This window comes from Loxodonta africana, chromosome 7 (genome assembly GCF_030014295.1).
Source record: "Loxodonta africana isolate mLoxAfr1 chromosome 7, mLoxAfr1.hap2, whole genome shotgun sequence".
NCBI classification, from domain to species: domain Eukaryota; kingdom Metazoa; phylum Chordata; class Mammalia; order Proboscidea; family Elephantidae; genus Loxodonta; species Loxodonta africana.
The window spans coordinates 107,070,288-107,096,597 of NC_087348.1; the positions used below are offsets into that span (position 1 = coordinate 107,070,288).

At 37.8% G+C, this 26,310-nt stretch overlaps 1 protein-coding gene across 6 annotated transcripts in view; it reads right to left on the bottom strand.

Annotated features, from left to right (window-relative positions):
* Positions 1–26,310, bottom strand: part of GRM5 (glutamate metabotropic receptor 5) — a 553,359-nt gene that overhangs the window by 361,560 nt on the left and 165,489 nt on the right. The gene's annotated exons all lie outside the window — the stretch shown is intronic.

The following is a 26,310-nucleotide window of genomic DNA, read 5'->3' on the forward strand; positions in this document are numbered from 1 at the left end:
CATTAGAGAGTCGAGAAATTCAGGAAGAGCTCACAAAGCAGGTGGCATAAGTCAGGAGGAAGAACATTACATGATATGTATCTTTTAACCTTAGCTTCAAAGTAGAGACAACATATTGGAGGTGAGACTGTATTAACTCCAATACACTTTCTAAAAGAGGAGTTTGCTTACAAATTCAAATTTTTATGAATTTATAGAAACAAGACAATTCTAATGCATTAAAACATATTTCTTAAAACAAATTACCTCCTTCATTCTAAGTCTCAAAAAAATATATCTGTCACCTTAATTTCTTGAAGTATGGTGATCAAAGAGATAGACTTGAGATGGAAGATTTAATAACTGGAGAAGTTACTCTGCAAACTGCAAGAGATAAACATTATTTTGTGATTGAATAATTGTGCTAAACAATCTAACATATCAGAAGGAGCTGGGAATTTAAAGCCCAAGGTGGGTTTCTTTGGGTTGTATTGCATTGTCAACAGCAATAAGCAAGCACAGCAAGTTCCCTTCACTAGAAAAAGCAATACGCAATTCTGTCTTCAAAGAGATGAAACTGGGTTGCTTGTTTAAGTAGAAATGAAGATCACAGTAGCAAAAGATGGAAACCCTATGACCTCACTCTTTTAGACTCTTCTAATTCTCATTTAAAAACTGGTAACTTTAAGTTCTCATTTAAAAACTGGTAACTACACACAAATTACCTGTGGAAGACCTTTCAGGATTTGTGAAATAAAAAAAGAGCGGAATCCTTACTGTGCTGTCACAAAGCAATTCTCTTTTTTCATAAATTTTAAACACAAATAAGATCCTACTTAAAAATGAATGAAATGGCATAAAACATTACTTATATAAAAGTTTGCTTGAGGCTATTTGGAGTTCCTGGAAATTGGTCATATACTATACAAAAAAAGAAAATACTGAATTGGTAAAATGTTTACCAAGATAATATCCTCCCTGTGAACTGTGCCTCTCATTCAGCTTATAACACAGCTGTAAAATTGTGTGAAGAATAAAATTTAGTATATTCCTAAATAACAGGAATTAAGGATGTCTAAGAAATTCAGTAATGGAGTTGCCATTGAATTTAAGGTCATACAGCTGGTGTTACATTTATTACTGCTGTAATTTTATATTTACATATTTGTCTTTAAATTATACGATATTTTTACATTTCAGAATTTCCACATCACTTCCTTAATTTTCTCAATAAAATCATATCGCTATGATCAGGAAAGCATCTATCTTTCAAATATTATTTGATTTCTGTAATTTTTTCATAAATATTTCTGGACTTCAGATATAGAATGAGGTATAACCCTTCTGATTTCATCCTATTGCTTATGTTCTGATTTAAATCAGTTTAATTATCACATTTTAGATATTCCATCTAATGAAGCCCAAACTCATTTATGCAGAGAAAGAGATGTAAATGAAGATTATCTCACATGGAGCATATTTTGAAGACATTATCAAGAGCAATTTAGGAAAAGCATTATAATTACTCCACTGAAATTCTACTATAATTAGATGTCCTTCTATAGAAATATCTATTGATAAGTTTGATTTAAAAACTGTAGTTATTACCAATAGCGTTTTTGAATATACAGAATGATTATCTAGTAGCTGCTATTTTTTAGGGGGAAGCTGCTTTGTTTAAAGCTGGGGAGTTGGGGAGGTATAGTTGGGGACTTGAGGAAGGCACGTGAATAGCATATGGTCCTTCCTCACAAGGTTTTCAGATCCACTAAGAAAAGCAAATATGTGCATAAGTAAAGGCTCTACCATTAATGTGCCTTTAAAACAAACAAGTTCACACAAGCAACATGTAGTTCCGTACAAAACAAATGACCAGTGACCTCAAATCTCTCAAGTTCTGTTCATGGCACTAAAGGACTCTGCCTTTACTCTTTCCTAACCTGAGTTCTATTGCCTCCCAAGCTTTGACCTTTGAAATTTCATCACTTGTGTTCTTTACACGTGAACTTGATGGCAGAATTATTTTGATCTTCAAGGGCTTCCAAGGGGTCGCTAATATGAACCCTCTGATTCTTCCTGCTACTGTATGCTTCAGGTGTCCACCTGCCTTATATGGCACCCCTACTGGGGCCTAAGCCAGGAGTCAAGGGCACTTTCCAGGAAAAGGTAGATCATATAAGACCAATGTCAGACAAACTGTGTGAATTTATATATTCAGTGACCGTATTCACCCATATGATTTGTAATACCTTTTTCTGTTTTTGAGCAATGTACACAAAGCTGAGTTTAAATTAATTAGCAGCCCCATCTCAATGATTCCTTTGTCCATGTTTCAGTTTTCTATTGCTGCTGTAACAAATTTTCACACACTTGGAAGCGTAAATAATACACACGATTTTATACCTCTGTAGATCAGAAAACCAACGCCAGTCTCACAGGGCTAAAATCAAGATGTTGACAGGGCTGCATTCCTTTCTGGAGGCTTTCCTTTGCCTTTTCTAGCTTCTAGAGGCCATCTACATTCCCAGGCTCATGGCCCCCTTCCTTAATCTTCAAATCCAGCAACGGTGGGTTGAGTCCCTTTCATGCTGACAATTCTGTGACTCTCAATTGCCAGAAAAAATTCAAATGCCAATGCAAATAAAGAGGTGAAAGAGAAATTTTATAAAATCGAAACTTCAAACAACAACAAACAAAAGATAAAGTATTTATTTTGAAAGTGAAGAAATATGGAATATAATGTTAATTCTGGGGAAGAGTAGAAATTTCATGAGTTAAAAAAACAAACTAGGGAACATCTGGAATTGCAAAGTGAGAAGCTCAGCAATGCTTGTTCCCAGTTAAATCAATTAATTGGTGAAAATTAATAATAACAACAACAATAAAAATAAAATATTTAAAGTCTTTGGATAATGTCCAAAGGACATGAAGCAAAGAAAATCAGCTAAATCTCCGTAAGTATAGTGAGATTAGGAATGGCATCAAATTCAACATCAAAAAGAACATTTCAGTATCAAACTATCCTGAAATACAATGCTGTCAGTGATAGGATAATATCACTAAGCCTACAAGGAAGACTAGTTAATACCACTATCATTCAAATTTATACACCAACCACTAAGCCCAAAGATGAAGAAATTGAAGATATTTACCAACTTCTGCAGTCTGAAATTGATCAAACATGCAATAAAGATGCATTGATAATTATTGGTGATTGGAATATGAAAGCTGGAAACAGAAGAAGGATTTGTAGTTTGATAATACGGCCTTGGTGATAGAAATGACACTGGAAATTGCATGATAGAATTTTGCGAGACCAAGGACCTGTTCTTTGGAAGTACCTTTTTCAGAAACGTAAATGGCAACAATACACGTGGACCTCACTGGATGAAACACACAGGAATCGAATTGACTATGTTTGTTGGAAGAGACGATGCAGAAGCTCAATATCAGAACAAGGCAAGGGGCTGACTGCAGAACAGATCATCAGTTGCTTATATGCAAGTTCAAGTTGTAGCAGAAGAAAATGAAAACAAGTCCACAAGAGCCAAAGTTCGACCTTGAGTATATCCCACCTGAATTGAGACCATCTCAAGATAAGATTTGACACATTGAACACTAATAACTGAAGACCAGACATATTGTGGAATGACATTAAGGATATCATACATGGAGAAAGCAAAAGGTCATTAAAAAAGACAAAAGACCAAAAAAAAGACCAAAATCGATGTCAGAAGAGACTTTGAAACTTGCTCTTGGACATAGAATAGCTAAAGCGAATGGAAGAAACGATAAAGTAAAAGAGCTAAATGGAAGATTTCAAAAGGCAGCTCAAAAAGACAAAGTATTATAATGAAATATGCAAAGACCTGGAATTAGAAAACCAAAAGGGAAGAATACACTCGGCATTTCTCAAGCTGAAAGAACTGAAGGAAAAATTCAAGCCTCAAGTTGCAGTGTTGAAGAATTCTATGGGCAAAAAATTGAACAAAATAGGAGACATCAAAGAAGATGAAAGGAATACACAGTCACTATATTGAGAAGAACTGGACAATGTACAACCATTTCAGGAGGTAGCATATGACCAAGAACCAATGGTACTGAAGGAAGAAGCCCAAGCTGCACTAAAGGCATTGGTGAAAAACGAGGCTGAAGGAGTTGATGGAATACCAGTTGAGATGTTTCAGCAAACAGATGCAGCACTGAAGGTGCTCACTCATCTATGCCAAGAAATTTGGAAGACAGCTACCTGGCCAACCAATGGGAAGAAATCCAAATTCATGCCCATTCCAAAGCTGGGTGATCCAACATTAATATTACATGCAATTATGCTAAAGATAATTGAAAAATGGTTGCAGCTGTATGTTAACAGGGAGCTGCCAGAAATTCAATCTGTATTCAGGGGAGGATGTGCAATGAGGGATATCACTGGTGATGTCAGATGGATCTTGGCTGAAATTAGAGAACACCAGAAAGATACTTACCCATGTAAAGGAAGGACAAGGAATCAAGCTATAATGGAGACAGGAAATGATACCAGATAGTAACTCAAATCTATAGACAGAAATGCAGAGATCCAAAAATGGTAAACAAGATTAGTAATCATCCCCCACCTCTTCTATAAATATAGTCATTTTCTCCTTTCAGCTTCTTGAAATACAATTATGTAATGTAGCAATTATAATAATGTATTGTTGCTTTGTAACATATATGAAAATGATATGTGTAAGAATAATAGAGAATATGAGGGAGAAAAAGGAGGTAAATAGTGGTAAAGTTTCTGATCTTACTGGAATTTAGTATAAATTTGAAGTAGAGTTATAACTTGAGATGTATATTGTAAGCCCTAGAAAAATTATGAACAAAACTTTAACAAATTAAAAAATATATAAAGACTGAATTGATTTATTCATTGTAAATGCCAATGGTTTTGAATCGAGGAAATCAATACATAAAGCAGAATTACGTAATAACAAACTCTGCAAGCTACACATTCTCAACTGCAAAATGGAGATTATCTTGAAAGCTACTACCATATTTTTGCAAATAAAGCACCCATGTAAACAATGTGCCAACACATATAATGTGCAGTGTGCCTAGGAAAAAACTGCATGGGGGTTGCATGGTTGTCAAACAATGTATAATGTGTGCATTGTTTGCATAAAAATATGGTACTTAGATAAGTTGTAGGGTTTATGAATATGAGCTTTGGCATCAGACAGACTGGAATTTTGAATATCAATTCACCAGCTTGAGCATATCACCTAATTTCAGTAAGGCTTAATTTATTTAACAGCAAAGAGTGGATAGTAACCATACTCGTCTCTTAGGTATACCATAATGATTAAATAATATATTAAATAATTTTGCACAACAATAAATGTTACCTTTTATAATTGGGTTATAAAAATATGCTATAAAATATAAACAGTAAACAAATATTGCTATTAACTATTGTAATTTTCCACAAGCTACTCTGCTTATTTTTAAAGGCAAAAAATAGAAACAAATCTGATGATCCACATATAATTATTACCTGGTTTCTCGACATCTATTGTTATTAGCTGCTGTCAAGTCAGTTCTAGACTCATAGTGACCCCATGTACAACAGAATGAAACATTTCCTGGTCCTGGGCCATCCTCACAATCATTGCTGTGTTTGAGCCCAGCGTTGTAGCCACTGTGTCAATCTATCTCACCCAGGGTCTCTTCCTTTTACTTGACCCTCTACCTTACCAAGCATTATGTGGTTCTCGAGGGACTGGTCCCTCCTGATAACATGTCTTAAGTATGTAAGATGAAGGTCTTGCCATCCTCCCTTCTAAGGAGCACTCCTGTAGTACTTCTTCCAGGTCAGACACGTTCCTTGTTCTGGCAGTCCATGGTATATTCAACATTCTTTGCCAATACCATAATTTAAAGGCCTCAGTTCTTCTTTGGTCTTCCTTATTCACTGTCCATTCACTTTGGTCTTTTCTTTCTTTCCTGTCTTTTTAATGACTTTTTGCTTTCTTCATGCATGATGTCCTTGAAGTCATCCCACAACTCGTCTGGTCTTCAATCATTATTGTTCAACCTATCAAATTTATTCTTGACATCTATACCAATCTTTAATAGTAAGGTTAATATTCTGAACTACTATAAATTGTCTTTGCTATGAAAAGATTTCTTGCACATTGGCATGTACTACATAATAATACATCACTCAGATCTATTATAAAAACCATGTGTAGGAAGGAGGTCTATGTGATTGATTCAACAAATATTTAGTGTCTTCTTTTTGTCAGACATGGTCCGATCCATAATCAGGTGGTAGAAACAGCACTAAAATTGAGAAGGGTAAATTAAGGTAACATTATAATTTGACTTGAAGTAGGGATGGCAAAGAAGTGAGGAAAGACATTCCAAAATGTATTATTACCTGCTTATTATATGTAATATACAAAGAATTTTGTACATGTCACTTACGTAACAACAACTATTTTATAGATGAGGAAACTAGAATTCAGAGAGCTTAAACAATTTTATCAGGTAAGTACAGCTAGCAGAGACCAAGTTCAAATCCAATTTTGTCTGTTACCAACACCTGTGCACCTAACTACTGGCATATGCAAAAGAGTAAGACAATGTTCAGAGAAGTGTGTTAAAAGGTTCTGAAGCATTCCAAAAGAGAAAGGCATCATATCATGGAGAACTAGATAAAGAACAGAGATATACAAATGAAGAGATGTGAAGAGGAATAAGAAAAAGACCTGAGAGTTGAATGAATTTCATGGCAATGTAGTCCTATCAACAAGGAGCAAGAATTTCACTCCCAGTAACACCAAGCCTGACTGGTTTTCATAAAAGCAGAGTCCCCCAGTTCCTGAGAGCAGCATGTTGGAAGGAGGCATCCATATCAGATATTGCACTGTCAGCCCAGGGATTTGTTTCAACAAGCAGATGCAACGCTGAAAGGACCCACTCACCTATGCCAAGAAATTTGGAGACAGCTATCTGGCCAACCAACTGGAACAGATCCGTATTTGTGCCCATCCAAAGAAACGTGATCCAACGGAATGTGGAAATTATCAAACAGCATCATTAATATCAAATGAAAGTAAAATTTTGCTGAAGATCATTCAAAAGCTATTGCAATAGTACATCAACAGGGAACTGCCAGAAATTCAAACTGGATTCAAAAGAGGATGTGGAACGAGGGATATCATTGGTGATGTCAGATGGATCTTGGCTGAAAGCAGAAAATACCAGAAAGATGTTAACCTGTGTTTTAGTGACCATGCAAAGATGCTCAACTGTGCGGATCATAACAAATTATGGATAATGTTGCGAAGAATGGGAATTCCTGAACACCTAATTGTGCTCATGCAGAACTTGTACATAGATCAAGAGGCAGTAGTTCAAACAAAACCAGGGAATACTACGTCAATTAAAATCAAGAAATGTGTGTGTAATGGTTGTATCCTTTCACCATGTTTATTCAATCTGTATTCTGAGCAAATAATCCAAGAAGCTGACTATATGAAGAAGGACTCGGCATCAGGATTGGAGGAAGACTCATTAATAATCTGTGTTACACAGATGACACAACCTTGCTTGCTGAAAGTGAAGAGGCCTTGAAGCACTTACTGATGAAGATCAAAGACAACAACCTTCAGTATGGATTACACCTCAATATAAAGAAAACAAAAACCCTCACAACTGGACCAAATAAGTACCATCATGATAACATTGAAGTTGTCAAAGATTTTACTTGGATCGGCAACCAACGCCCATGGAAGCATCAGTCAAAAAATCAAGTGACATACAGCATTGGACAAATCTGCTGCAAAAGACATCTTTGAAGTGTTAGGAAAAAAAAAAAAAAAAGATGTTACTTTGAGGACTAAAGTGTGCCTGACCCAAGCCATGGTATTTTCAATCTCCTCGCATGCATGTGAAAGCTGGACAATTAATAAGAAAGAATCGATGCATTTGAATTACAGTGTTGGCGAAGAATATTGAATATACCAGAAGAAGGAACAAATCTGTCTTGGAAGAACTACGTGCCAGAATGCTCCTTAGAAGTGAGGATAGTGAGACTTTGTCTCAAATACTTTGGACGTATTCTCAGGAGGGACCAGCTCCTGGAGAAGGACATCATGCTTGGTAAAGTAGAGGGGTCAGCAAAAAAGAGGAAGACTGTCAAGAGATGGACTGACACAGTGGATGCAACAGTGGACTAAAACATAGCAAGGATTGTGAGGATGGCACAGGACTGGGCAGTGTTTCCTTCTGTTGTACATAGGGTCACTATGAGTTGGAACTGACTTGATGGCACTTAACAACAACAGCAACCAGCAAGCCTGACTGGCTTTGCTAAAAGCAGAGTCTCCTAGCTCCTGACAGCAGCATGTTGGAAGGAGGAATCCATGTTAGATGCTGCACTGTCATTTATCCTCCACTTCAACTGCCTACATACAAAGAAGCTGTCTCAATAAGTGGCTGTCATTCATTTCTTCACATAGAGAAGCTTAGAAGTAACCGATGGACTACTGTATACCCTTTTCAAAACAAATTAATTCTTCGTACCCTCTAGCAGATAGAAAATTTAGGATTTACATGTGTCAGAAATGAGATACATATTCTGATTCACTAATTTGCACAGTTACCCTGAATTATTCTGGGTCCACAAGTATTTTCCACAACTAGTCCTAATGCACTCTTTAATTTCTAAGCAAATATATTGCGAAACATATAGCTTAGCTTACCAGATAAAATAAAACTTTATCAATAGCAATTTGCTATACAATCCCTTTGGGAAGTTTTGTTTGGCCCCAGGAGCTCACATTGTAAAAACCAGACAGTTCAAATAGCATGTAAGCCTGCTGCTGCTTTTACTCAGTGTGTTTTTAAGACTGCTGAAACAAGGAAACAGTTGTGCCAACTTGATTCTATCTACATTCAATGAAATCCTACCACGAATCCCAAATTGTATTACTTAGAAACGAATAAAGTCCAACATTTGTTCTCAAGGAACTTAGAAATTTCTGACAGCACAAAAGTATTTAATGATCCTTTCTCTCTTACTAAAAATATAAAAGTTGGACTTAAAAAACAAAACAAAACATTTAAGCCCTTGTTCAATCAATACCTCTTTTACTGGGCAGCATCATATGCAAGGCATTCTGTTGAGTCCTATGGATATTGATGGAGGGGTGATAATGACTGTAAGATCCTTTCCTCAAGAATTGTATGGTATAATTGATCACATTGCTATTACAATGCCCAGAACAAGCTGCCACATATCTTGTCCCCAAGTCAGGAGGTAAATGCCATCTGAAGGTTATTATTAAAAATGAGAGAAAATAAAAAGTTGTCATCTTTTTATAGAGTAGGAAGGAAATATGAAGATAAAACTTTAGTGTATTCTCCACATGTTGATTAAATCTCCATATACTTAAGGTATCTTTTTTGTATATTCTAATAAGTTACCTTGAACTCACAGAGTTTTCTGATAAAAGAAAGCATTTTCTCTACTTTCCATCTTATAAACTTCAACTTATCCTTAAGGATTTGGGCAAAAATCACTTCCTTTGTGTAGGAGGAAAAAAAAGTGTGGGCTTTGGAGCCAGAAAAGGATGGTTGTGAATCACTATTTACTAGCCTTTTTTTTTTTTTGACCAATTTACTTAATTTTCCAAAGCCTCAGTTTCTTCATCTGTACAATGGGAATAATACTCTTTACCTGTAATGTTACTGAGAAGAGTAAATGAAATAAGATGTGGAAAACCAATTAGCATAGCAGCTGGTATATGACAGGTGCTCAAAGATATATATATATATGATTTTCCCTGTCCATTTACACTTCTTTCAGGTATTTATATATTCTTGGTGTTCACACTGAACATTTCTTTCCATTTATTACGTAAATTCCAACTGTTTATCCATTTGACTCTCTGGCTTACACCACTTTTCTTGCAATCAAAGACCATTGTAGTCATTTTTTTGATACCCAGTACATAACTTAGTTTGCTCATTAAAGGTTTATTTATTAAATGGAGACATGAATGGAAAAATGGATGGATGCATGAAAAATCCCTAGATCTGACTGAAAATATGCCCTTCAAACCTCAAATTTGTCTTAGTGTGTCAGCATTTAGGTGGATCAGAAGTAATTAAAGAAATGCGCTATTGCTTTTGTTGTTTATTTTCTCCTTCTTCTCATATGGTGTTCAGTTTCCTAATTTTCTGATTATGATTCTTAGATTTTTACAATAATCTAAAACTTGTATTTTTAAAATCCTAAGGGTATGTCTACTGCACTTTCCCTAGAATTTCCTTTTAGAATGTCTGCCAAATAATTCATTGCTCTCTCTAGGTATTTCATCTCCAAAGACATCAAGATTTGCCAAGGAGGGTATGTGGGGAGAAATCTCATCAGTAAGGACACTGGTAATAATTCATACATATATCAGTCAGAGTTAAGTGTTACCTCATACTCCCTGAGGTGGCCGGAATACAGAATGGATTTACGTTCTGCAGTGGAAAGAATTTCTTCCCTGTTTACTGTATTTGGGAGAAAAATCTAATGGGATCACTGGTTATGAGGCAAAAGAGCTGAGAACACGATTCTAATAGAATTTTAAGACAAATACATGTTCTGAAATACTTCCACCCTCAAGTGACTAGAGAGGAAATGGACTGATTTATAACCACAGATTGCTTTTTATTAATGGCCTACAAATTGAAGTCTAGTCTCCATTTAGGGGCCCCAAATAATTATTCATAATGCTCGAATAGCCTGAAATATTCTTTTATTATCCTATAAAGGGAAAAAAAAGAGTCAACCAATTTTCTATGTGTACGAAACAATCTTAACTCTACATTTTCTAGAAGATCTGAAGAACTGCCTAATTCCACATTTCCTTGTCTGCATAAATGAGGCAAAATAAAGTTTTGTCAGTTGTCTGACCAAATTTATCCGTACGTCTAGCACTACCCTTGTTTTCTAGTTTCATGAAGGTTTTATTGTCCGGTTCACTAAATTTTGAGTTTGATCTACTCACAAACTTGTCTTACCTGCTGTTTAATAAAATCTAAGGAGAACGAGACCTTGGAGTCCTTAGGTGACACAACTGATTAAGCGCTTGACTACTAACAGAGAGGTTGGTGGACTGAACTCCCCAGAGGCACCTTAAAAGAAAGGCCTGGTGATCTGCTTCTGAAAGGTCGCAGGTCACAGCCTTGAGAACCCTATGGAGTGTAGGTCTACTCTGCAACACACGGGGCCAACACGAACTGGAATCTACTTGACTCAATGCCAACTAGTTAGCATTTCTTCCTCATATCTTAGGAAGAAAAACAAGTTAGATATGAAGTGTGTTACCCCATATTAGTTAACTTTATTTTATTACTGCCTACTAAATATACAAGGGAATCTGCTAGGAATTATTTATAGACATCTAGGTGGGATAAGGAGCTCTGGTGGTACAGTGGTTAAAAGGTTAACAGTTCGGCTCTACCAACTGCTCCTTGGAAACCCTATGGAGGCAGTTCTACTTTGTCCTATAGAGTCGCTATGAGTTGGAATCAACTCAATGGCAACGGGTTAGGTGGGATAAAAATGAGCCCTGGTGGCATGTGGTTAAGTGCTCGGCTGCTAACTGAAAGGTTGTTGGTTTTAACTCACCAGACTTGGCCATCTGCTTCTGTAAAGGTTTCAGCCTAGGAAACCCTATGGGAAAGTTGTGCTCTTTCAAATAGGGTCACTGTGAGTCGGAACTGACTTGATGGCACACAGCAACAACAGGTGGGATAAAGAACGAAGTGGTCAGAAAATTAGATGTCACTTCAATCCTGAGATAAAACCATGAATGCAGAACTATAGACTAGAGTGGACAGTATTGAGAACCATAGGTAGAGTGATATGTTAGCAAATGTATAAAAACTAGATATCTGGGGGAAAAAAGAGCCTTGATTTGCAGCATTTGTTGATTTCCATGGCATAAACACTGCAGCCATGGCCATTTTCAAGCTACCACGGTGATGTCACTAAATGTGAAGTTGGGAAGAGATGCATAAAATTGGCTCATGTGAGCTGATGTGAGGAGACTCCAACACATCACTGCTTAGATATAAATGTGTAGAGTGAGTGATTATTTTACAAGGTATAATACTAAAATCTATGTGAATTGTTAGCTGACATAGAAAATCCAGTACACCCAAAAGAATGCTGATCAAAATTACCATTTTGCATATCTAAATCTGCTCAGTCATCCTAGTAATGCTGATGTTATTAAAACAAAGTCATAATTGTTTCTGTAGAGCTCATATTAATGAAACCCAACAGAGTACATATTAGATTATACTAAATTTTATGTATCAGAGCCCCGGCGGTATAGTAGTTAAGAGCTCAGTTGCTAACCAAAAGGTCGGCAGTTTGAACCTACCAGCCACTCCTTGGAAACCCTATGGAACAATTCTGTTCTGTCCTGTGGGGTCGCTATGAGTCAGGATCAACTCGATGGCAACAGTTTTGGTTTTTGGTACTATGTATTAAGCAATTTGTAATGAACAAGGGATACAGAGACAATTAGGACATTGGTTCTGCCCTCACATTTTATACAGAATTACAGAAACCTGAATAAATAAACTGAGTAGGTAGTAAGTACTAAAATCAAGGTAGCACCATCCAGCAGTACAGAGAAAGGGCATTTAGCCCACTCTGGTTCAAGATGGCTTTCTGGGAAAATGGTGTTGTCAGAGCCAGTTTATAAAACACAGGCAAAGGAGAGCTCAGTTACTTTAAAGACATTCTTAGTACTACCAATCACAACCATATTTGACATGATCTCTGTAGGATTCACTCAAGGGTGGGTTAGCCAATAGGCAAGGTAAGCACTAGATTACTTGTGCTTATTTACAAATCTGTAGTGAACAATTTCAAAGATGTGGTGAAACCTATGTGAAATTGTTCACTACAGATTAGTAACACAAGTAAGCCCGTGCTTGCCTTGCTTATTGGGTCATCGTCCCTGACAGGGATTGTACTTTTGAAAGGAGGCTTTGATTCTGTAGGAAGGTGCTGTGGGGTTGGGAGAGAGAGAGATGCTAGCCAAACCTAGAAGCAGAATCTTTGATGTGCTGAAAAAATGTGAAATTGTTCACTACAGATGATCTGGCAAAAAAGGCAAGCACTGTGCTTACCATGCCTGTTGGATAATCCACCCCCGGATTCACTTGATGGGAAAGTAGGCTGGTGATTTTGTGCGTATGGTAAAAAGAGGATGAAAATCAACTAGAACTTTTAGGCCAGGTGTAAGATTGTGCGCCTGACCCAAGCCATGGTATTTTCAATTGTCTCATACGCATGTGAAAGCTAGACAATGAGTAAGGAAGACTGATTAGAATTGATGCATTTGGATTATGGTCTTGGTGAAGAGTATTGAATATGCCGTGGACTGCCAGAAGAACAAATAAATCTTTGTCTTGGAAGAAATACAGCCAGAGTGCTCCTTAGAAGAGAAGATGACGAGACTTCATCTCACGTATTCTGTACATGTTATCAGGAGGGACCAGTTCCTGAAGAAGGACATCGTGCTTGGTAAAGTAGAGGGTCAGCGAAAAAAGAGGAAGACCCTCAACAACATGGACTGACACAGTAGCTGCAGCATTGGGCTCAAACATAGCAAGGATTGTGAGGATGGCATAGGACCCAGCAGTGTTTCTTTCTGTCATACACAGTGTTGCTGTGAATCGGAACCAACTCAATGCCACCTGACCAAAACAGCAACTTTGTGAATGGAACCTAAAGCCATTTGGTGATGTGTAGGGAAGAACTCTGGAGATAGGCTGGTAGGGCAGGTACTTTACTGAATTCCACTTGTGAGTTTAAGCAAGTCATTATCCGTTTGTGTCTGTTTCTTTTATCAACAAAATAAATAGTTTGGGATAGATAATTATAGCAAAGTAATAGCCATTGCTTGTTGAGTGACTTCAATGCTGTTATATCCTTTCATATACATTAATTTACTTAATTATAAAAAAAAAGACCTATAAAGTAGATATCTTTCTTTCCCATTTTACATGTTGCGATAGTTAGGATGGAAACCCTGGTGGCGTAGTGGTGAAGTGCTATGGCTGCTAACCAAGGGTTGGCAGTTCAAATTTGCCAAGCACTCCTTGGAAACTCTATGGCGCTGTTCTACTCTGTCCTCTAGGGTCGCTGTGAGTCAGAACTGACTCGACGGCAGTGGGTTTGGTTTTTGGTTGTGATGGTTAGGATTGTGTGTCAACTTGGCTGGGCCATGATTCTCAGTGTTTATATGTGATCACCCCCATAATGGGATCTGCTGTGAGCAGCCAGTCAGTTGTAAGGGAGTTTCCTTGGGCGTGTGTCCTGCATCCAAATATTAATGGACATCTGGCTTTTGCCTGCTGTGGATCCTGTAGCTGCCTCCCATTCATCTGAACTCCAGTTCTTGAGACTTGAGCTAGCAGCTTATCTGCTGATCTTGGGATTCGTTAATCTTTACAGCCTGTGAGAAAAAGCTCTGCTCTCCGACCTGCCAGCCTTGGGTTTGACAGCCCCTGCAGCTATGTGAATCAGGAGAAGACTTGCAGTCTTGCCTGCCCATCTTGGGATTCATCAATCTTCACAGCCTATGAGCAAGAGCCCTGCTCTCTGACCTGTTGATCTTGGGTTCACCAGCCCCTGTGGCTATGTGAATCGGGAAAAGCCTCTATGCTGATCCACGGACTTGGGACATTCCAGCCTCTGCAATCCTGTGAGCTTTTTCCTTGTGCCATGGACTAAATTGTGTCCCCCCAAAATATCTGTCAACTTGGCTAGGTCATGATTCCCAGTATTGTATGATTGTCTACCATTTTGTCATCTGGTGTGATTTACATATGTGTTGTAAATCCTTCACTCTTATCACTATGATGTAATGAGATGGATTACCAGGAGTTATATTGATGAGACACTATCTATAGATAGTGCCTTAAGTCAATCTCTTTTGAGATATAAAGATAGAAGTGAGCAGGGAGACATGGGGACCTCAATACAACCAAGAAAGCAGCACTGGGAACAGAGTGTATCCTTTGGACCTGAGGTTCCTGTGCTGAGAAGCTCCTAGACCATAGGAAGATTGATGAGAAGCACCTTCCTCCAGAGTCAACAGAGAGAGATAAAGCCTTCCCTGGAGCTGGCACCCTGAATTTGGACTTCTAGCCTACTGGGCTGTAAGAGAATAAACATCTTTTTGATAATGAAATAGCATCCACTTGTGGTATTTCTCTTATAGCAGCACTAGATGACTAACACACCTAGATATAAATCTCTCTCTATATATATATATTTATGTGCTTTATTGGTTTTGCTTTTCTAGAGAACCCAGCCTAAGACACATGTTGAGAAATTTAACATGATCATAACCTTCAAAATATCCCACAATTACAAAGGGACAGAGGTGGACTTCTGATCTAGGTCTTCCTGATTCTAAACTCTTAGCGATCTTCTAAGATAGTTCCCTTCCTTAATACTATTTGGTCTCAGAATAATCTTGGAATGCGCTAATTGCTGAGATGGCAACATGGCAGAGCCGGAGAAAACCAATGATCCAGGCTGTACCCCTTCATACATACATGCATCATAGTGAATAAGCTCTGAAAATGCCAGGGAATTGTGCCTCCAAATCTTCAGATTAACTTTTCAGCAATATTCCCCAGTTTACTAATTAGGAGGGAGGTCCATCTTCTCCTTGGCCTTTGAAAAGTGATAATTTGCTTGATTGCTCTCACCAGAGATCTTCCCATAGCCTGTGATATTTTATTTAACTCTTCTCTGGGTTATTTTTAATTACTTAGCATTTTTGAAACTCCCTCAATCTAAAATATCTCAAAACCTAGGTCTAAAAACCAAAGCCTTCAATTTGTCACTACTACCTGCTATGAAAACAGCCATAATGAGTTCTTTAAATGAGCCATATTGTGGATTATACAAGCTGTTTCTGCCTTTGGGAGTGGCTTCCATCCTTTCTCACAGTTCTTTATCTGGCTAAATTCTCCTAATCCTTCATGCTTTAGAAGGTCCTCTGAGAAGCTCCTGAAGTGTCTCCAACCTTAACTACATTACAAACTTTCTCTTTTGTGATGGGACGCTGCTTTTCTCTTTCACTTATAAAGCTATTGGGCTGCTTAAGGGCAGAGGAATTCTTATTAACCAGGGTATCTCTGCACCTGATACAATGGTATTTTCAATCACCTCATATGCATATGAAAGCTGGACAATGAACGAGGAAGACTAAAAAAGAATTGATGCCTTTGAATTGTGGTGTTGGTGAAGAATATTGAATATACCATGGACTGGAGAAGGACATCATACTTGGTAGAGGGTCAGTGAAAAAGAGGAAGACCTTCAACAAGATGGACTGACATGCTGGCTGTAACAATGGGCTCAAACACAGCAACAATTATGAGGATGGTGCAGGACCGGGCAATGTTTCGTTCTATTGTACACAGGGTTGCAATGAGTCGGAAGTGATTCAATGGCACCCAACAACAAGATTGAATGGAACCTAAAGCCATTTGGTGATGGTAGGGAGGTCATAGCTGGTCATGTTACACCCTCTCACAAGGCACCAAAGGAGCCTACTCCCCTGGTCTTCACGCTCCTCCTCTGCCCAGCCTTGCTACTAGTTGCTACTAGTGCCATGCACAGACATGGAAAGAAACTGAAAGTGACAATGAGAAAGAGACTAAGGAATAGAGAATGGGGGAAATAGAATTAAATGCTTTTTCATCACAACAGGGTAGGCTTTAGAAGGCAGAGTGCTGAGCCAGAACTTGAGGTCTGGCTTCTAGTACTGTATCCTATCATTAATTACTTGTATTACTTTTAAAAAGTCACATTTTCTCAGCAACCAATTTTGTTGTTAGTTACTGTTGAGTCAATCCCAGCTCATGGCAACTCCATGTGTGGAGAGTAGAACTGCTCCATAAGATTTTCGGGGCTCTGAGCTTTCAGAAGCAGATCACCAGGCCTGTCTCCCGAGGTGCCTCTGGGTGAGTTTGATCTGCCAATCTTTCTGCTAGTAGTCAATCCTTAACCATTTGTGCCCCCCAGGGACTCAGCTAAATTTACTCATTCATGACTTTAAAATTGTTATAATTACATGGAATATTTGTACAGGGTTTTACCTCTTATAAGGTAGAAGGGTCAAATAACTTAATCATGAAGACCTAGGACTTTGGAATAAAGCGAATATAGATATAAATTTCAGCTTTGCCATTTACTAGCTGTATAACATTGGTCAAGTCATTTAACTTTTCTGTACCTGTGCAACAGTAGCAATAAAGACACGTAAGTATTGTTAAATATTTAAGTACAATTGTATAAATCCATAGTTACAGAATGTCATAGCAAAATTTCACAATGTTGGTGCTCATAAATGGTAGTTTTAGTAATATATTTTGTGCTCTCTGTGCTGTATGATCAGAAGCAATGTTACTGGAAGGGACTAAAAGCAAAATTAAAAAAACACTGAGGAAAGTGTGTAATCAAACAATGCCACAGGAAAAAAATAGAGAATATGTACTTAACAGCAGTTATCAAAATGAGATAATATTTGTTGGAATGTTTCTTATTTATACTTCTCCGTATTTTATAATTTTTATACAAATATCAACTTTCCATATATGGGTAGATTACATATGCAGTAAAAATAATTGTGACTACATTGTCAAGTAAACGCTGCCCATCTTGCAGTGCTATTCAGAGTAGATGCACCCTGCCTCCTCTCTGGTCACTGCAATAGGAGGCCATGCTCCTGAAAAGCCTATGGCTGCATGATCAAAAACAAAAACAAACCTAGTGCCATTGAGTTGATTCTGACTCATGGCGACCCTGTGTGTTAGAGAGTAGAACTTCTCCATAGGGTTTTCTCGGCTGTAATCTTTACAGAAACAGATCACCGGGTCTTTTCTTCCATGGCGCCACTGGGTGAGTTAGAAGTGTCAATCTTTTGGTTAGTAGTTGAGTGCAAACTGTTCGTAGACCCAGGACCTTATCATTGCATGACAGATTTTTGAAACTAATAATCATGATTCTTTATCTTTCCTTATGTGATGAAAGAAAACAAATTATTAGGCTCTTTGCTAGTAATACGAATAAAAATTATTACGTCAAATTTGATCGGTTGTGATTGTGCCCTTACTACCATCTCTTAGTAGTTGCTTTCTTCTGTAATCCTCTTACAAGGCTTACCTTCTTAAAATCCAGATCAGGTAACTAAACTCCTGTGAACTTGAAAATGATTGCCCAGAGCCTAAAGGGAAGCAGCTAATTTTTTTTTTTTACCTGTTTTCCAAAAGTAATATGGCCTAAATTCCATTTTCAGCTTCTTAATTACCCTACTACTGTATCTTATTTTATAGGTACATTGGAATGCAGTTATCAAATCTTCAGTCATTTTCTTCTTCTGATTGATATGCATTATTATTCTATCATTATTTACCTGTCAGACTCATTTCACACTTCCATTTAACCTAAAATGCCACCAAGGAGTAAAATATAAACTGATTGGTCAGACTTCAAGATGCTCACTGAAAGGGTCACATTTAAAAAATGTGAGGTCACCCATATGCACATTCCTCTCACTTCTCTCCACTCTCCAAAAAAGCCCATCTGCCTTGCTTTCTCTGTTGCCTTGTATCAGCAGCACTTTGAACTCGGCAGCCAGCTAGTGGTAAGTTTTGGGCTTCAAGGAGAGACAGGTCTTGCATGGCAATATTGCGTCCAAGTCAGATGCCCCAATCCAGCTTTTCTAAAAAGTTTCATTGGCAGTTGTAGGCACTAGCCCAACTAAAATGAGAGTGGAACTTTGAATTCCCATTTGTCATCATTTGTTGAGTGTGTAATTTCCTTGGAAGCCTCATGGGAAAAAGATGATTTATAAGACTTGGTTCTAGCAATCCGGAGTTCCTCTGGCCAAGCACTATTTAATAGCAATCTAAAACTCATCTTACACTTCTAACATATTAGCAAAGTTGGCATCTTGTTCCTGCTCACCTACTTCCTCCCCCAGTATGGCTAGTGTGTGAGAAGAACTGGGCCCTAAGGTCTGTTCATTGTATTCTTTCTTTTTTACTTCCTTCTACCATGTGGAGTCCCTGGATGGTGCAACAGTTAACACAGCAGAAGGTTTGGAGGTTCAAGTCCATCCAGAGGCACCTCAGAAGAAAGGCCTGGTGATCTACTTCCAAAAAGAAAATCAGCCATTAAAAATCCTATGGAGCACAGTTCTACTCTGACACACATGGAGTCACCATGAGTCAGCTCCAGGGCAACTGGTACCATGTGGCTGAATGGCTGCTAAGATTATCTGCCATCTGTTTTCCTCTGACTTTGGGTCTACTTTGTTTTCTTCTCTTCACTTTCAATCATGTGCTGCTTCTTTATAAAGAGGGACCACCCCACCAGCATGTTCCCTTAATGGCAGTTATTACAACTTGGACCCTCGTTTGTTTGTTCACTTGTTGTTTCTCAACCGTTATGGATTGAATTATGTCCCCTGAAAGTATGTGTTGTAAATCCTAACTCCCTACACCTGTGGTTATAATCCCATTTGGGAATGGGTTTTCTGTGTTATGTTAATGAGGTAACAATTGTGTAGGGTGTGCCTTAAAGCAATCTCTGTTGAGATATAAGAAAGTAGATTAAGCAAGTAAGAAAGCACAGAGGGGAAGATGATCACAGGATCAACAAGGAACCTAGGAATAGAAGCTGAAAAGAGACAACAACCTCCCCCAGAGTGGACAGAGAGAGAGAGAAAGGAAGAGAAAAAGAGAGTGCCTTCCCCTAGAGACAGCAACTTGAGTTCAGACTTCTAGCCTCCTAAACCATGAGAAAATAAATTTCTGTTCATTAAAGCCACCAATTTATGGTATTTCTGTTACAGCAGCATTGGGTAACTAAGACATCAGCTTGCCCCACTGGTATAGAAACTCCAGGAGGACAGAGGGTATCTACCTGACTCAGCTCTGTGTTCACAGTCCTCACAGCAGCGCCTTGCACAGATGAGGAGCACAACAAACATGTGCTTCGGAAATAAATGCATTCTCACCCAATCTCAGGTGCCCAGAGTCCTGGAGTAGGCAGGCCCTGTTTTTCAATAATTATTATTTCTAGGGCAAATTTGATTATTTCTGGTGGTTTTGCTGTTGTTTTTGTTTTTTCTTCTGTAGCTGGAGGGTATACTTCAGATTATTATTATTTTTTTTTTGCGTTAGATTATGAGGAGGGAATGAATTAGACAAAAGCCTGAAACAATTACTCATACATATGCCTAAAAGTGTCAAACATTAAATCAAAAAGACACTGATTCAAATGACATCGATGAACCAGTGGCAGTTATAAGTACAAGTGTCAGGAACCAGCAGAACCATTTAAGACATTTTTCAGGTAAGGGCTGAGTAGCTGAAATAAATATGTAGCCACATAAATAGGCTAAACACTTTAAGAAGTACAATGCAGAATATTTTATATTTCAATTTGAAAAAAAATGTCCAAAAATTCCGTGTTCCCTGAAATGTAAGACATATTTTGGAATTCCTGCTCCCAGTCCTTTTTAATAACTTGGAAATGGAGAGGAAAACAGAAATTCAGAGTCCTCCTGAATCTTAAAGATTAAATACTGTATTGAAAAGGGCAATAGAGTTATGTTTACTAACAAGAAAACATACTCCATTATATTTGGAACACACAGTTGCATTATAAATAAGAAATTTTTTCCTCTCCATTTCTTGATTTTTCCATGTAATTCATCTACTCAGAGAGATGAAAAGGATGAAAAATACACTATATAGAATATGTTAACAATAAAAAGGGAATAGTCCCTTTTGTGTGCACAGCCCAGCTCTCGGAGAAGGACTCTCTGGGGAGCCATAAGAAAATAGATTGATTTTCTACAACTTATTTGTCTCTACAGAACTATAATTGCATACATAGCCTGTATGTGTGTCTATATCTTTATCTTTATTCATCTTTCTGTCCGGCCTTTGTTCTTGCTCACTTCCTACTGAAAAAAAACATAATGAAATAAACCATGTGAAATGAAAACAAGGAAATGAGAAAGCATGCAGATTTTTAGACTCAGAGATGGAGATTTTCCTCACTGTTGGATTATTCTTAACTTTTCTGTCTGTGTGACTGTTAGTGAGAGTAGTGCATTCAGACACTAACATTGCTTTAGCCTAGGAAGCACAACGTACCCAAAAGAGCATGGGTTCACAGCCTTGGTTTTTATTGTGGCTGTAGTTGTAGCAAGATAGGTGACCTTGAATAAGCCGTTGAACTTCTCTGGGCTGTGTTCCCTTATTTACAGATTGAGGGGGTTGAAGTAGAGTGTTGGTATACACACTGTGTTGTATCAGAAGCTAAAATGAGAGGTAAGAGGAGGCAAGCTGTGGGAGAGGGGTACTAGTCTCCCTAGCCTGCCTTTGAACAGAGCAGTTTTATTTTTACTTGCTTTATACTTTTGGAATTTGTACACAATTTTGTTCGGGGAGAAGAAAATGCTTCCCTCATGGGGAATGTATTTGGGGAACATATGTGGGGAACCTATGAAAATGAACTAGTCAATCACATTAAAATTTCATTTATTCAAGTATGAACTTCATTTATTGCCTTAACACGCATCCACCAGTTGGGGGTGCTGAGGAGCAGTAATAGCTTCCACAGTTGTGAGCACTGGAGAAGTTCAGGGGAACATGTGTTTACATACCTTCTCAAGGGACCAAAAAGTAGTATAGGGCTCAAAATTTGAGTTTGTGGTGCACAAGTCACAATTCTATTTTTCAACAGTTTTTTTTTTTCACATTCACATCAATGTAATTTTTAAAAAATACTCTTTTTTTACGTTGATGTAATTTTTTTTTAAAAATACACACTTTGGTATAACTGAAATATTGATAATGCTACATGTGACAATTTACTGTCATCAAACAAATCTGTGTTTATTATTTTCATAACATGCCTGACTTATCCTAAGAAAATTCTTTAATTCCTCATATTTTGTAGAAACAACATTACCAAACCCCATTGCCTATGACTTGATTCCAATTCATAGCAACCCTATAGGACAGAGTAGAACTGCCCCTTGGGTTTTCCAGGGAGCACTGGGTGGATTTGAACTGCTGATTTTTTGGTTAGCAGCTGAACTCTTAACCACTACGCCACCAGGGTTTCCGGAAACAACTTTAGGTTGGAAATAAAGATGCTCTGATTCTGGTCTTGGATCTCTAACTGTACAGTCAATGTCCAGCCATTTGCTATTTCTGTACATTGCCACATTTGCACTATGGAGATAATCATGCATATATATCTCTATAATAACTTAAAATAATAATGATAATAATATTGTGAAAGCAAATGTTTAAAGCTTGGGCATTGTGACTACTGCTCCCTTTGTAAGAAAAAGATCATACAGGCATATTTTACTGCTGAAAGGGTAGAGGGACAGAGTGACAGAGCTGATAGAGATACAGTTTTATATATATATATATATAAAATTCAGCTGATAGATACAGTTATATATGTGTATATATATATATATATAATTCAGGTTAATCTTTCCATAATGAAGGATAGTATTTTAGCTCTTGATGATACCGTTGACAAAGAATTTGTTAGATTCACCAATCTTTAGAGTTGGAAGCATCTATATTGGTCATTTTGTCTGACATCCTGCTTAACGTTAAATCCTTTCCACTGAATCTCTGACAAATGGTAGTTAACTTCAGCATGGACAATTCCAGTCACAGGAAATAAATTCTGTATCAAACAGCTCAAATTGTTGATTTTTTTCAAAAAGAATTAAAACATTTCTTGGACATAAATATATTACATATATGCTACAGATACAGTTAAGCATCACATATAGCATCATATTTGCAAAATCTATACATTAAAATTGGTATGGCAGTTTTAATATAACATATATGAAATGATCTAAAATTTTATAATAAAACAAATGATTTTTTTTTTCTAGAGTTGAAAAGCTTGGAATGTATGTCCAACAATGAGGTAAAACATTTTGTTTTTCAGTTTAAAGAATTGTGCAAGGATAACATTCAAAACACATTCAATTAGGGCACTTTTCAATTTTGACATGAATACTGAATTACTATAGCCAACAAAACACGGTTAGAAAATGCCAACATTTCAAGTTGATAATAACAAGGTATATAATAAGAAAAAAAAATGAAAACTTAAAGTTTTCTTTTTAAACCATTTCTTTAAGGACAAGGGCCATTTGCTAACTTGCTAACATGACTTCCTGTGTGCATGTCCACATGCCAGTCCTTTAAAATGGAGACTAACATAAGGACTGGTTACATGGCATGCTGCTTGGTAGTGGGACTTAAGATAGCACTATGCTTGGTTTAATCCTCACCTTTTGCTGACTTGACCTTCTGGATTTTTGAACAAGGGGTCTACATTTTCATTTTGCAGTGGACCTTAAAAATTATGCAGCTAGTTCTGCATGTTTCCTTAAGTCACCTATTCTCAAGTTTAATGATCCCAGTTCCCATGATACCTGTTCACAGTGGTTCACATGAAATAGCTTGTGCTCATTTGTTAATGACCCTGTTAGAAGGTGGTGCCCAGAGCTGAGCACAGTGCTCTAGATGTGGTCTGATCAGCGAGGAAATCAGAGGCATGATTACCTTCTGTGGTAATTATCCACTGTGCCTCCTGTCCCACCCCCTCCAGATCCAGTCTATATACTTATCTGCCCTGCTTTGTGCCCCAGAAGACTGATTCTTAAAGACAGCAGCAATTGGGCTCCCTTGCTCCTGGCGTCCAGTTTGGTTTGGCTACTAGAAGACAATGGGGGAGGGGACTGGAGAAGAGTTTCAAGGTACTTCTTTCTTCTCCTTCACAGTCTCAGGGTTGAACTTCTGGTAAAGACTACATCCCTCCATGACTAGGGTTCTCACTGTTTGGTCCCTCTTCAACAGTTCCATGGCCCAACGGAGATCATACTATTTTCTCTCCTTGTTCTTTCAGCCCTAGTGGGTAGTGATGGTTTCCTACTGTTGCTAGTCCCTTCACTTTGCTCACACATCTGTATGTATTCCCTTCGTTTTAACCATATGGGGTAAACTCTGTACCCTGCCCAAACCAGGGCTTCCGAACCAAACTGGTTCATTTCTGGTTTGAGCCCGCCCCACCCCACCCCACCCCACCCCACCCCACCCCACCCCACCCCACCCCCACTGAGAATTTGCCTACATACCCCAGATATACTGAATCAGAACCTACATTTTAACAAGATCTCCAAGTGATTCTTAAGGACCCCCAGGTGATTCTTGTGTATACTTAAGGATCTCCTGGAGAATCTAGTTAAAATGTAGATTCTGATTCAGTATACCTGAAATACAAAGGCAAATTCTCAGCATAGGGTCTAACTGAAACAAGCTGGTTCAAAGCTCTGGCCAAAACTGTAAATGATAAATCTCCCAGGATGTAAATGTCATAAATTCCATTAATCCAGCTAGTTGCCATAAGTTTTTTTGTAAATCTCTCTAAAAGGCTGAAGTTGACTTTCTTCACTTTTCCACAGTTCCTTGCCTGATCTTGTCACTTTCCATGTTTTTAATCACCATCTATAGGCTGACAATACTCATATTTCTATATTTGGAACTACATGCTTCCAGCATCCCATTCATTCAAGCAAATATTAATAAACATGTACTGTATGTCAAGCTGTCCTATGGGGTTGGTATGAATTGGAATCAACTCGAAAGCAATGAATTTGGTTTTTTTGTTTTTTTTATATGTCAAGCATTATTCCAAGTGCTGGGGATCCAGTAGTGAATGAAGCACTTGATGGAGCTACCCTATTGGAGCTTACATTCTTGTGAGAAGTAACAGATACTACACCGGAGTGTTCTGAGCAGTTAAATGGCATGATTGACACAATTCAGAAGGATGACTATGGTAACTGTTATTGGGAAAAGATTTCCAGGAGCCAAGGGAAGAACAAAGGGGAATTGTTAGAATAATCTAGGTGAGGGGTCATGGCAGCTTGGGCCAGAGTAGTTGAAAGGCAGTACTAAGGCTAGTTCTGATCCTCATCATATCCTCCTGGTCTTGTTCCGCTGAATTCCATGCTTAGGATCAGTACCCAGTATACACTTCACCTGATTACTTCAAACAAGGTGTGAATAGTAAATTAAAGGTATTAATAATGCCCACTTTAGAAAAGTTAAGGAGAATCATTTATCATTTCTCTTGGAAATATTTATTTTTTCTTCTCTCAGACATTAAAAAAATGAACAAGCTGCTTAGGGTCCATGACAAAATTAGAAATATAATCAAATGAGAACGATTTTATAGAACTGTTCATGGAAAAATTTTTTTAATTAAATCACCTTTAATTGGTCTTGATGTACAAGTAATGCTAAGAAACTATTCAGACAATTAAGATTTCCTCAATAGGTTTTATAATGGATTTGTTACAAAATTTACCAAAAAAAAAAGTTCAGGTTTTCTAGAAGATGGAATAGTCAATAATTATGATATTTAGAACACTGGGTATGGCCAATACCTACTCTTGGTAGAATAAAAAATCTTAATCTCTAATTATATTCAGAGCTATAGAAATTTGGGAGGGCAGAAATCTGGGAGGGAAGGAAGGAAGGGAAGAAGAATCAAAAGCTGTACTCCAATGTGTTATTGTGTTTGCCAGGTGGCTTCCAGTCAGTTCCAACTCATAGCAACCCTGTGTACAACAGAAGGAAGCACCACCTGGTCCTGTTCCATCCTCACAATCCTTGCTATGTCTGAGCCCATTGTTGCAGCCACGGTGTCAGTCCATCTCCTTGAGGGTCCTCCTCTTTTTTGCTAACGCCTACCAAGCATGATATTCTTCTCCAGGGACTCGTTCTTCCTGATAATGTGTCCAAAGTATATTAGACGAAGTCTTGCCACCCTTGTTTCAAAAGAGCATTCTGACTATACTGCTTCTAAGACAGACTGTTCATTCTTCTGGCAGTCCATGGTATAGTCAGTATTCTTCACCAGCACCATAATTCAAATGCATCAATTCTTGTTCATTTCGTCCTTCTTCATTGTTCAGCTTTCACACGCATATGAGGTGATTGAAAATATCATGGCTTGACTCAGGCACACCTTAGTCCTCAAAGTGGTATCTTTGCTTTTTAACACTTTCAAAAAGGTCTTCTGCAACAAATTTGTCCAGTGAAATGCGTCATTTGATTTCTTGACTGCTGCTTCCGTGGGCGTTGATTGTGGATCCAAGTAAAATGAAATCCTTGACAACT